The sequence below is a fragment of the Daucus carota genome, chromosome 9 (genome assembly GCF_001625215.2).
Source record: "Daucus carota subsp. sativus chromosome 9, DH1 v3.0, whole genome shotgun sequence".
NCBI classification, from domain to species: Eukaryota; Viridiplantae; Streptophyta; class Magnoliopsida; order Apiales; family Apiaceae; genus Daucus; species Daucus carota.
In genome coordinates this window covers 22,744,231-22,756,304 of record NC_030389.2, presented here as the reverse complement: position 1 = coordinate 22,756,304, position 12,074 = coordinate 22,744,231, and the positions used below count along the sequence as shown (strand labels likewise).

At 37.2% G+C, this 12,074-nt stretch overlaps 1 long non-coding RNA gene across 1 annotated transcript; it reads right to left on the bottom strand.

The window, feature by feature from the left end:
• Positions 1-3,073: 3,073 nt before the first annotated feature.
• LOC135149775 (uncharacterized) lies at positions 3,074-5,192 on the bottom strand. The gene is made up of 3 exons (XR_010287989.1): positions 5,079-5,192; positions 4,490-4,539; positions 3,074-3,399 (listed from the first exon to the last, which is right to left on the bottom strand). It is a non-coding gene; the product is annotated as an uncharacterized LOC135149775 (long non-coding RNA).
• Positions 5,193-12,074: the final 6,882 nt, after the last annotated feature.

Genomic DNA, 12,074 nt, shown 5'->3' with positions numbered 1-12,074 from the left:
TTAGGAATACAAAGACTACACCAAGGCTCTACACCGACTTTGAAGAAGTAACGGGGAGTTACGTTCTAAGATAAGTCAAGTAGAGTTTTTACATTTATTGTGAGGTTGTAACGGGTAGTTACGAACCAAGATAAATATTTGTAAGTTTAGATTGTAAAGGCTTCTCCGCCGGCTATAAGGAGTACATCTTTCTTATAGTGAAAAATCTCGAGTCCGGAGAGGAGCTCGGGGACTGGACTAGGGGTGAGAGAATCTATTAGAGGTTGCTCCATCGCGAACCAGGATAAAATCGACCGTGTGATATTTGCTCTTTACTTCCGAACTTATAATTGCTAAACAACACGGTAAAAATATTTAAAACTTGGAAAATATTTTAAAAGGCAATTATAATTTTTAAATTGGATATTAAGCTATTCAACCCCCCTTCTAGCTTAATTTACGCCTTATTCAGGACCTAACACTTATGCTTCGGCATGTGGGAGCCTAATGTATGCAATGTTATGTATCAGGCCTGATATCTGCTTTGCCGTGGGCATGGTTAGCAGATACCAGTCAAACCCAGGACAGGAACCTTGGAGTGCCGTAAAAGCAATACTCAAGTACCTGCGAAGGACTAAGGAGTATATGCTGGTTTACAAGTCCTTTGATTTATTGCCTCTGGGATATACCGATTCGGATTTCCAGACAGATAAGGATAAGAGAAAGTCCACCTCGGGATGTTTTTCTACTTTGGGAGGTGGAGCCGTAATATGAAGGAGTGTGAAACAGAAATGCATCGCAGACTCAACCATGGAAGCCAAATATGTGGCAGCCTCTGAGGCAGCCAAAGAGGCTATATGGTTCCGACACTTCCTGCTGGATTTGGATGTGGTTCCTAATCTGCCACAGCAAATCAGGATTTATTGTGATAACACTGGTGTTGTGGCGAATACCAAGGAACCACGGGCCCATAATGCAGCGAAACACATAGAGCGTAAGTATCACCTCATACGACAGTTCGTTAAGCGAGGAGATATCATTGTGGCTGACATAGCATCGAAGGATAACCGGGCAGATCCTTTCACGAAGAGCTTACCAGCTAAGGCTTTTCAGGAGCACGTGGAAGCGATAGGAGTCAGATACTTGGTCACATAGTTATTATAGTTGGTAGTGGATTGCTTGTAATAGACACTGATATACTCAAAGAATATCTTGAGTATAAGTGGGAGATTGTTAGGGTTATACTGAAATATTCGTTTGAAGTATATAACAATTATTTGAGAATCTTGAATGCATGTTTTCACATTGTCTGTATATTATATATTGTAGACAATCTAGTATCAAATGGGATAGCAGAAGATTAGATTGTCGAGTTCCTTATATAATATAATAAAGGTTCACAGTCGAGGTGGTGTTAGACAAACCACTGGAACGGCTGAAGTATTATTTGGAAATAGTTTATCTTCACTATTGAATAATACTTATATACTTTGTGTATATTGAACGGGATAAAAATAGTAGAATAATTGTTTCTTTAATTCTGACAATAAAGAACTAAGATTCTATGATGTTATTAATGCTTAAGTTCTTAATCCGGATATAGTGATTGACACTTGTATTTAATGCACATGCCTTGACTCATAAATTAAGTAATTTATTTTAAATTACGAATTTATGTATTGGGCAATGACATTATATACAGAGTGGGATATTGACTATAGAAGGAAACCATGTCCGAAAAATATATTCGGGTGATGATGTCCTCTTGAAAGCTCATAAAGATAATTATGCTTTAGTCCTGCAGGCAGATTTGTTCTTGCATAATTATAAGGTTGAGTGGATGATCAAGGATAAAAGATATTGATTAAATTAATTGTCAGAAATTAATTTAATTAATGGACATGCGATATCTTAAACATGGGGAATTTATAAGCGATTAATATGGGAGCCGAATTAAATAATTAATTTACGGAATTAGGAAAGGTAGTGCAAATATTAATTCTTTAGTGGATTGAATTAATATTTGAAGACATTGGGCCTGGCCCGGAATGTCATTGGAAGGCCTGACCTAATGGTCCATGATCTCTACTGTAGCCTATATATATTTTCGTTCTCCTAAAGCTGAAAGACACACCAAAACGAATTCATCCTAGAGTTTGAGAGAGGCAGACGTTTTTCTCAAGGAGACAGCTAGGGTTTTGGGTTTTCGGAGCTTTAAGGAGAGGCACACCTTGGGAGATCGAAGGCCACACTTCGTCCAAGGAGAATCAAGGAATACAGTAGAAGACGTGGATTTGAATCGCTTGCGCCGTAGTGATTAAGGTTAATATTCTTTTCGAACTTTCAATTAGTATCATAAAACGCAGGGCCAAGGTCCGATTGTTCCTACAATGGCATCAGAGCGAGGTTGCGGTTCTGCGTTTTATGATATCACTACTAGAATTTAGTTAATAGACATCGGTTTTGGCCGATGTCTTTGTGCATCAGCCTCCGATGTCTAGGTCGGCGATGTTAAAGGTCCTATACAAAGACATCGGCCAAAAACTAATGTGTATGTGACTTTTATCATCGTTTTTTAGCTTAAATACTGATGTCTATCAGTCGTTTTTATGGTTAAACTACATGATTTAATTGTTCATAATGTAATATTATCTCTATAACACTAATTTAAACATGCGACTCGTAAGGAATTAAATGACATAGACATCGTTTCCTTACAGATTCCGTTGTCGTTGGCTCTTTTATACATCGGTTATTTGTAATGAACGATGTATATGATGATAATAACATCATTTTCGTAAAAATTCTATTGTCTGAGTATGTTTTATACATCAGTTGTTTGTAATAACCGATGTATATGCTAAGAATAACCTCAGTTTTTACATAAAAAGTAATGTTAGAGTTTGTTTTTACATCAGTTTTTATTTTAATAAGTATTGTCTAAATTGTTATTGACATCGTTTTTGAAATAAAATACGATGTATATTTTGGTTTTAAGTATTAATTTTCATTCATATGGATCAATTTTTTGAAAGTCCCAATTCAAAAAAAACGACAGAAAATAAACGAACCCAAAATACTATCCACATTCATAGATAGAAACCGCAATACCAATATTTAACATTCAACCATATACAATCAATATACCAAAGGCCAAACTACCGCAATCTAAAGTCATCGAAAAACTCCAAACTACAATAATATAGCCGTTCATCGACAAAACACAACCAAGCAATATTGCAACCAGTTGTTAACTAAATTTGCTATCAAACTCATGCTCAATTAAGAAAATACTAAAATAATATTGCAGGTGCTGGTATAATTGGAGTCCCATCTTCTATTGTTACTTGCAAATCCCTGTGCTGGCTTGTCTGCACCATAAATAAAACATCACTTGCTGCTAGCTAGTGCTGCTGCTTCCTGAATCAATAAACAATAAATATTAGACTGGATGTGTAAAGGCTTTTTCTTGCAGAAATTCTAAACTCTAAATATAATATGTCAAGATTTCGCTAAAACATTCGCTCATAACCACAAGTAAAGGCACCAGTTTCAGATTACTACAAACTGTAATATATGAGCATAGATACGTATCTCTTCATTATAGAGCTTCTTCGGCATGCCACTATTAGCCATTACCAGTAGAGTAGGGTGAATGAAATCTAGAGCAACATATACTGATGATAGAACATCTGAATCTTCCTGATATGTAACATTTGATAATCAAAGGGAGAACAGTACGATGCACTATAACATACTAGAACAATAGGGTCAATCTACTGCTGGGTACTCTGTAAGCCTGCATAACCACACATTTGACAAGTTTTACACAGAAATACATTTGAAATTATAAAAGATTAAACTGATACCATACACCAGCTGAAAAATTCCAACATATAACCACACAATAAGGTGGGTTGGCATAAAATCATACTAAACTTCAGCATGACCACACATATAACACAAAATTATCATTCTTTTTCTCAGGAAGCAAACTAGTAAATAAATGTAATAGATAAATTTATAGAAACTAGCCAGGAATGTAAAGTTTGTCATTGTACTTTAAAATTTGCATGAACATAAATATTTGCATCTTTAAAATGACCAAACCAGAAAATGAAGATTTATTCTTCTTTTAACTTCTAAACTTGGAGAGGGAGCCAGGTGCAGCAACGAAAGAACGAGACAGGAAGAAGGGAGTAAAAGTAACAAAATTCCTGCTCCACATTCCAAAATGTACATAAAATGTAAAAACCAGATGATATATTTTACTTCAGCTAACCAACAAAATAATAGGAACGTTAGAGCAGATGCAGAGGCACTGGAACTATAACACTACCCAGATTTGGGGTATCCACTCCAAATATATTCCACCAATCATTCATACATTTGCAAACATGAAACTCCCGATGAGCCAGGAACTGAACTAGATTTAGAAAAGGATGACAATGTTACAGATGTACACACTAAAGAAATTGTAAAATAAAATGCAGTACTGCTTTCTTCTGACCTGAAGCAAAGTCTACTGGCAGAGAGATGTAGTAGAAAATGAGAAGCCAGCTGTTGATAAATAAAAGGAATTATATTATAAAGCTATAACTTGGTAAATTTTATTCATCAGCAATGTTAAGTTAAAACAAAGAATCCATCCTTTGCTATAACTTGAAAAAACAGGACTTATACAAGAGATGTATTTACACAGAACATAGACAGGATCTGCTTGTATGTTATACACTACTGGCTAAAAATAAGAACTAAGGTCATGTACTCATCTTTTACTAAAACCATTTCTGCCTAATACTCTAATAGCAGAGATACAAACATTCAGAAGTAGTACTTTGACAGAAACCACCTTCACCCAAAGCAAACATTTCATAATAAATATTTCATAACAAAAATACACTAGCCCAAGAAATACACCTCCGATAAATATTAATAACCTCATTCCGATGACTTTACAAGGATCCTTGCCCCCTTATTGTAGTTATATGAACTTCTGTTTTTCTCAACTAATTAATAATCTCCGATAACTATTATAATTATCTGGTTCCTATACTATTATTTTGAACTGCACATAAGGAGAAATATAACTAGCTTACTTGGTTCTTTGGCCAGCATACACCTCGTGAAATCCGATCCAACCAGCGAGTCCCCATTCTCTGCATCATCCACCACATCTTGAACTGATGAACAGACATAAAGCTCAACCCCCTGCATTTTCCCAAAAATATTTCAATTTTTACAAGATCAAACACTTAATAATCAAAACTTTAGTGCTAAACAACAAGTTCTAAAGAACATACTCGAGTTTACAACTAATATCATATTAAAATCGAGAAAGTTATCTTTATCGAAATACAATTAAATTCACAAGCCCTAATTTACCACCCATCAATCACATACACAAAATCAATCATACAACACCAACGAAATTCATCATTGCAACAAAATTAGACGTGCAAGAGAGAAACAGCGAGAGAGAAACAACAAGAGACCTAATTATTACCTATGGAGAGAATTAGGGTTTCTTCGAAGCAACAACAATACGCTAGGCAGCGCTTTTTGAGAGCAGCATATATAAAATCTTTAATAGCAGCATAAGAGCATCAACTACAGTATTTAATTAGGTCGAGCAAGAGATTAATTAGGTCGAGCAAGAGATTTCAGAGCAGCTAGCTTCGACTGATTAGGGTTCTAAGCGTCTGAGATATGAGTGAAAAACGGGGAGAGAGAAGTTAGAGAGAAAGAGAGAAGGGAGAGAGAATATTAATTGGGGGTGATATTTGTTTTTAAGTGAAGAGTGTTTGTTTAAATTTGGGGTTAAAAGAAATTGGGGGGAATGAAAATTTGACTAAGGGGGGAATATTTTTGGTGTATATCTGAAAAATACTTTGGGGATAGCAAATTGGGGTTGCCGCTCAGTTTTTGTTTTTAATTCAAAGAAGTTAGACATCGGTTCTAATATTAGCTGATGTCAAAAATAAGATAGACATCGGTTATTTTTTAGCCGATGTTAATATGATATTTTACATCGTGGCCAAAGTCGACCGATGTCTATACCCTGATGTCTATTAACTAATTTCTAGTAGTGTATGTAGTCCATGTCATGATTATATATATGCATGTATGTAGTGGTTCTGTGATGCAGGTTGTTATCCACTATTACGGCCATGTTTTAATTATGTGTTTTGGATCCCACGTGGTTTATCGTGGTTATTCTGTTATGTTTGGATTCCACGTGGTTTATCGTGGCTGTTGTAAATCACGAGGGTTGATCGTGATAGTTTTGATCATGTAATTCAATTTGTAATTGCTTTAGATTATGATCTGATGTAATAGAATAGGCTGGTTCGTCTATACAATTTGTATGTAATTGTTTGATCAACGGGGCTGCAAGAAACAGAGATCTTCCGCTGCTGCGATTAGGGTTTCGGGGGTGCTGAACTGTTTTGGCCGTAACTTTTGCATACGATGTCCGATTTGGGCGAACGAGCACTTTTCGGAGACGGCAGAACGAGACAGAGCTATCTACTATCTGGGGAGCCCCGGTTTAGGTGTTTTCGAGGCTGTGTTCGGAACTTTTCGAGGAATTCTGAGGCCGTTTAGGCCTCCAAACGGGCTCTCGAAGTTTTCTGGAATCTTCCGAAGGATGAATTCGAAGCTGATTTTTTCGGGGCCATAATAGTGGACGTGTTTTATTATGATTTACATAATACTTGATTATTATTGTTATGTGTTTCTTGTCTTTGTTGTTATGCCATGTGATACTAACCCTTCGCATGCTAGAATGACATGGACATAGGGATGTTTTTCATTAATGCTTTAATCATGATAGTATGCTGCCATGTTATGTGTTCTTTGTGTTGCTATGATCATGATAGTATGCATGTGGACTTCGAAGAACTAACATAGGGCGATGCATCTAGATTAAAATCCTCAAAGTAAATACTAAGTGGGAGAGGGAGTTAATATGATATTAAATCCCGTGGTCTCCATCATTGTTTGTATGTAATTTAACATATAGACAAATATAAATTATGTATACGTCACCCATCGTGGCATGTAATTTATGGTGTCTAGAATGTTATAGATATTACTGGAACAAACTTCTTAAATTAATACGAATAGATACGAATTTTCTTTATCTCTGATTTGGGGCGATTTCTAAGGCTTATGGGTATTAAGTGAGACCGATGTGACTCCTCCACTGTCTAGAAATCGAACCAGACACGAATATTGAATTGAAGTATTCTATTCAAGGAATATTGGAAGGTATACATGCCGCCCATCGTGGCGTACCAAGTTCCATAGGTTTCGGATAATTTAAGATTTGATGATGTGTTAGGTCCTGGAACGATTGTAGAAGGGGGGTTGAATACAATCGTCACTTAAAAATAATCGCGGCGGAATAAATCTGATTGGAATGTAACTTGTTAATCAGATTAAGATTAATTAATATAACAATGTTTTAAGTCGTTATATAATTAATATGGTTCGTTTTAATGTCCACTAGTTCGTAGAATAAATTTGACAGAAAGTATTCTAACTCAGCGGAACAAAACAACCGAATGATCAAAGCACAGTAAACTGCAGATTTAACGAATAGCAAGTTTAGCACAACTTGAAAGCTTTACAATACTTTGAAGACTTTGAAAATGAAGTGGAAGAGCCATATTTATAGGCAAAATCCAAGAACTAGGCAAGACAATGGTGGCAAAGACAATCTAGTGGTTGCTATGACAATATGGCACTTTGTCTTGCTGAAAAACATAAGGTAAGACAATCATAAGCATTGTCTATAGCTCAGTAAGACAATCTGAAGTGGTAAGACAATCCCAGGGGCACGGTAAGACAATCAGGGCACGGTAAGACAATCTGTAGGATTGTCTTACCCTCCAAACGGTAAGACAATTAGGAGAATTGTCATGGAAGTCACACGGTAAGACAATCAGAGGGATTGTCTTGGCATCCACACGGTAAGACAATTGTATGGGACGGTAAGACAATCTGAGGGATTGTCTTACCGTGTGTTGGAAGAGGATTTACACGGTAAGACCATCTGGAAGATTGTCTTACCTTGTTGTTTATGCAAGACAATCATCCTGATTGTCTTACCTTGTATTCCAACAAGACAATTGCTTATATTTCTTTAATTAATTAACCAATTAACATCCACTTAATTATATTAAATGCATAAATTCATAAATTAAATTAATTCGAGATAGAATTAATTTAATAAATAAATTACACATCATATATAATTATTTTGAGAAGTGAATTAAATAATTAGATAATCAATTATCCCTTTTCTTCTTCTTCAGAGTCTTCAGTCTTCTGTAAACAATTAAGATCTTCGACTTGAATGAACGACCACTTTCTTTTGACTTAGAATATTTAATCTGATGAGCTGATACACAAATGTACTGTCTGGTTCATTTGTAACTAGCTCAATTAAATATTCCTTGTCATTTAAACAATTAGGCTGTGACTTGTTCGTCGATTCTTCGTCTTCTGAGTTCTTCTTCATTTGTAGACACAATAATGGAATCTTCTGAATAAATAAAGTATTGAAACTTTATACCTTCTGATCTTCTGGACGTGCTACAAAAGATTATTTGTACACTGAGGCCTTATCATATTAATGAACTTCTTCCGGTGGTTTGCAGCAGCATCCTGAAATTCTTCTGACATAAAATCTTCAATAAATCATTTGACGTTCTTCGTACGGATTCCGGATAACAGTAGTTGCTATTTACTTGCTTTCTTATCAGAGTTGAGTTGATTCCTCTTAAATACAAATAGGCTTAACATATGCCTTTCAATCTCCCCCTATTTGTTTGTTAACATAACATGCAAATTATCGAGAGGATAACTCAACTAACTGATAAGACAAAGGATTAAACATTGAAACATAAATAGCAAAAGTTTCTGGTATTCATTAAACATTCACCAGATTCAAACATAAACAGTAGATTACAAAAGTGGTGTTCATTTAGAACATATATTACAATACCCTATATAATCTAAGTATCAACTTCTCCTTCTACAGTATCAGAACTGTGAAGAATAGGAGTTGAAGGTTCTTCCCTGGATGGCTGAGCAGCAGTAGTGGCTTCACCACGTTTCTTCCTTTCATTAGCCAAAGCTAGTTGGTGCATAACTTCCAAATCCACAGGGTCCTCCTTAAAGTCAGCAGGCTAAGTCTTCGTGACTTGCTTCATCTTCCTTGTGTATTTAGAAATACCATTCCGAAGACGGTAGTCAGCTATTACACTATCAGCATCAGCCTTTTCTTTCGAAGCGAATCCCTTGGTTCTTAGGAGAGTAGATGCAAGGATCAGTTGGTTTACCGGGTACTTGGGAAAGGACTCATCATTCAGATACAAGGTATTTATGACGTCGTCATTGATGAACTTCAGACAATAAGGATTCTTGACAATCTGAGGACTATTGAATTCAGCATGTTCCATCAGCTTGTCTCGAAGGAGTTCATTCAAATTAGAGCTTCTCTTGACTTTGTTACGAAGCACCCAGAGCTCAGTCACAGTAAATGACTTTAAGTATTCAACTGAGAGTCTGAATGTTCCGTTTCTCCTTGTGTATATGATCAGTTCCCATTGATCTAGCAGATTCCTGACTGCAACAGTAATGTACCACAACTCAAGAGAAAGGGCATGCATGAATAAATCCTCATCACGGTTTACCTCCCTTAGATGATAGATAAGAGACATGAACTTCTTGTCATCGAAGGGTTCCCTCTGAGGTCCATTGAAAATTCTGCGAGCAATGTCCCAACTCTTACCAACTTTATGCTTAACATCAAGATTCTTCTACACACAGGCAGCATCATAGATCTTTTGCTTTTCCTTCTTGATTTCCTCCTCAGTTATCAGCTTGTCCTCCAGAAGCTTTTGAAAGTCCCTGAGCTTTCTCTTTCTAGCTTCATTCTCCAGCTTAAACTTTCTCACAAGCTCTTCATGTTCTAGGTCTACAGCCTCCTCCTCAGTCTGGAACAGATATGCTTCATCAAATGCACCATCTTCTTGATTTTGGCAGTAAGTGGCATCAAACACATCATCATCATCCATTTCCTTAGGAAAGGCATCATAATTGTCTTCCTGTTGATGCATGGGTTGCTTGCCTTTTGACTTTTCAGTTTCTCTGCCAGGTGCAGAATCAGAATTGTTGGTGTTTGTGTTCCCTTTGTTACTCTGATTGGAGCTGTTTCCTTTGTCTTCTCCTCCCTTGTCTCTATTCTCCCCCTTAGTTGAGGGATCCTCTCCGGAGGTTGGAGCATCAGACTTGGAGTTCTTGAGAAGTTGATCCAGTTTGCTGTCGATCTCATCAAATTTAGACATGTAGAGCTCATGGTTGGATCTCATCTCGACAGTCAAACAATGGATATCAGCTTTGAGCTCATCCCTGTACGAACTGGATGGCTCCTCCTCTACTTTCTTTTCTAAGGTGACCAGTTGTGCACCTTTCAATTTCTCATTCTCCGCAATCATCCGGGCAAGTTCAGCTTGTAACCTTGCAATCTGTTCCTCAAATGGAGCTGTGTTAGTGTGTGCACTCACCTCACGTACACTCAAAGCTGTTTCACTAGCCTCACGTGCATGTGTATCGCTCGGTGTTTGCCTTTCATCTCTCGATTCACTCATAGCTCTAGTTGTACCAGTGTATACTACCAATGTTCCCTGAAATGGGTTCAAAGGTAGTGGAGGAACAAATTGTCCTCCGGAAGCCAGTGACGGCAAATCTACTTGCACATTGCCAAGCAGTTCCTGATCATGAAAGAAAGGGTGATCAGCAAAGTTTTCATACATAGTAACTTTATTTTGAAAAACCGTGCTCTCAGAAAGTGTAGTAACCTGTGTATTGGGTTGATTTTGCACTAGCGTGAGTGCTAGAGCAATGCTAGACTCTGTACAGGATACCGTGGCTGGACGGTCAACTTCAATGGCTTCATTCTGTTGAGAGAATGAATCCAGAGACTGTATTGCCATATCAGTGTCCAAGCCCTTTTGGGAAGGCGAGGATGTGGCTGCAGTTGTCTCCGAGGCTTCTACTCTTTGTTTCTTTTGAGAAGACAGAGCTGCGGGTTGATCCATTAAACTACTCAAACTCTTCTTTCTGGCAACCTTCTTAACAGGTTTTGAAGTAGTGTTGGTTGAAGTGTTTGGAGAAGAGACAGTTTGTTGAAATGAATCATCAGCAGGGTTATGAACCTGTGTGTTGTCAGGTTCATTGCTGGCAGGCTGGCAAAACAAGTCAAAGTTACAACCATAATCAGATATATCAATATTAAAGTTAGATGAGAAGTCAGTAAGTACCTGAGCTACCTGTAAGTTATCTCTGAATTCCTGAAGATCAGGATCGATAGCTGAATCTGATGGCAGTGGTTGTGAGGTTGATTGTGTTTGTGGAGAGTATTGTGGTTGAGCAGTAGGTTGTGTGGGTGCAGATGAAGATGGTTGAGCTTCGAAGAAGTCAAATGGTAGAGGCTCATCTTCATATGATGGAAACTGTCGTTGGGGAATAGGTGATTGAACTGGTGATTGTTCAGGGGTATGATGTGGTGATTGTTGTTGTTTTTGATCTTGAGGGTGAGGTGGTTGTTGAAGTTGAAGTTGAAGTTGAAGCTGCTGATCTTGTTGCTGCTGTTGTTGATGTTGTTGTTGTTGAGCCACTTGAACCTGATAAGGAACAATTTGAGCATTGAACCTTTCCGACATAAATGGAGTAACAATGAGTGGAACTTCGTTGTACTTGTTTCCTTTAGCCAGTTTGTTGATCAACTTAAGACTGGTCTGTTTGACATTAAGTCTTTCAGCATTGAAGTAGAAGTTCTTGTCGGCTTCAGTCATCTTATCATTTAAAAGCAGCATCAGGAATCGTGGATAAAAGCATTCAACTTTATCATTAGTTTCCACATTCCGACTTCCAAGTGGTCCCATCTTCCTTAGAATTTCCTTCAGGATAGTTGTACCAAAGTCAATCTGACGATTAAAATCAATACATACTCCAAATACTTGCAGTATGTTGGATATGTTGTGAAAATTTCTCCTGTCAGTGGGAGAGAACACCTTAGCAAG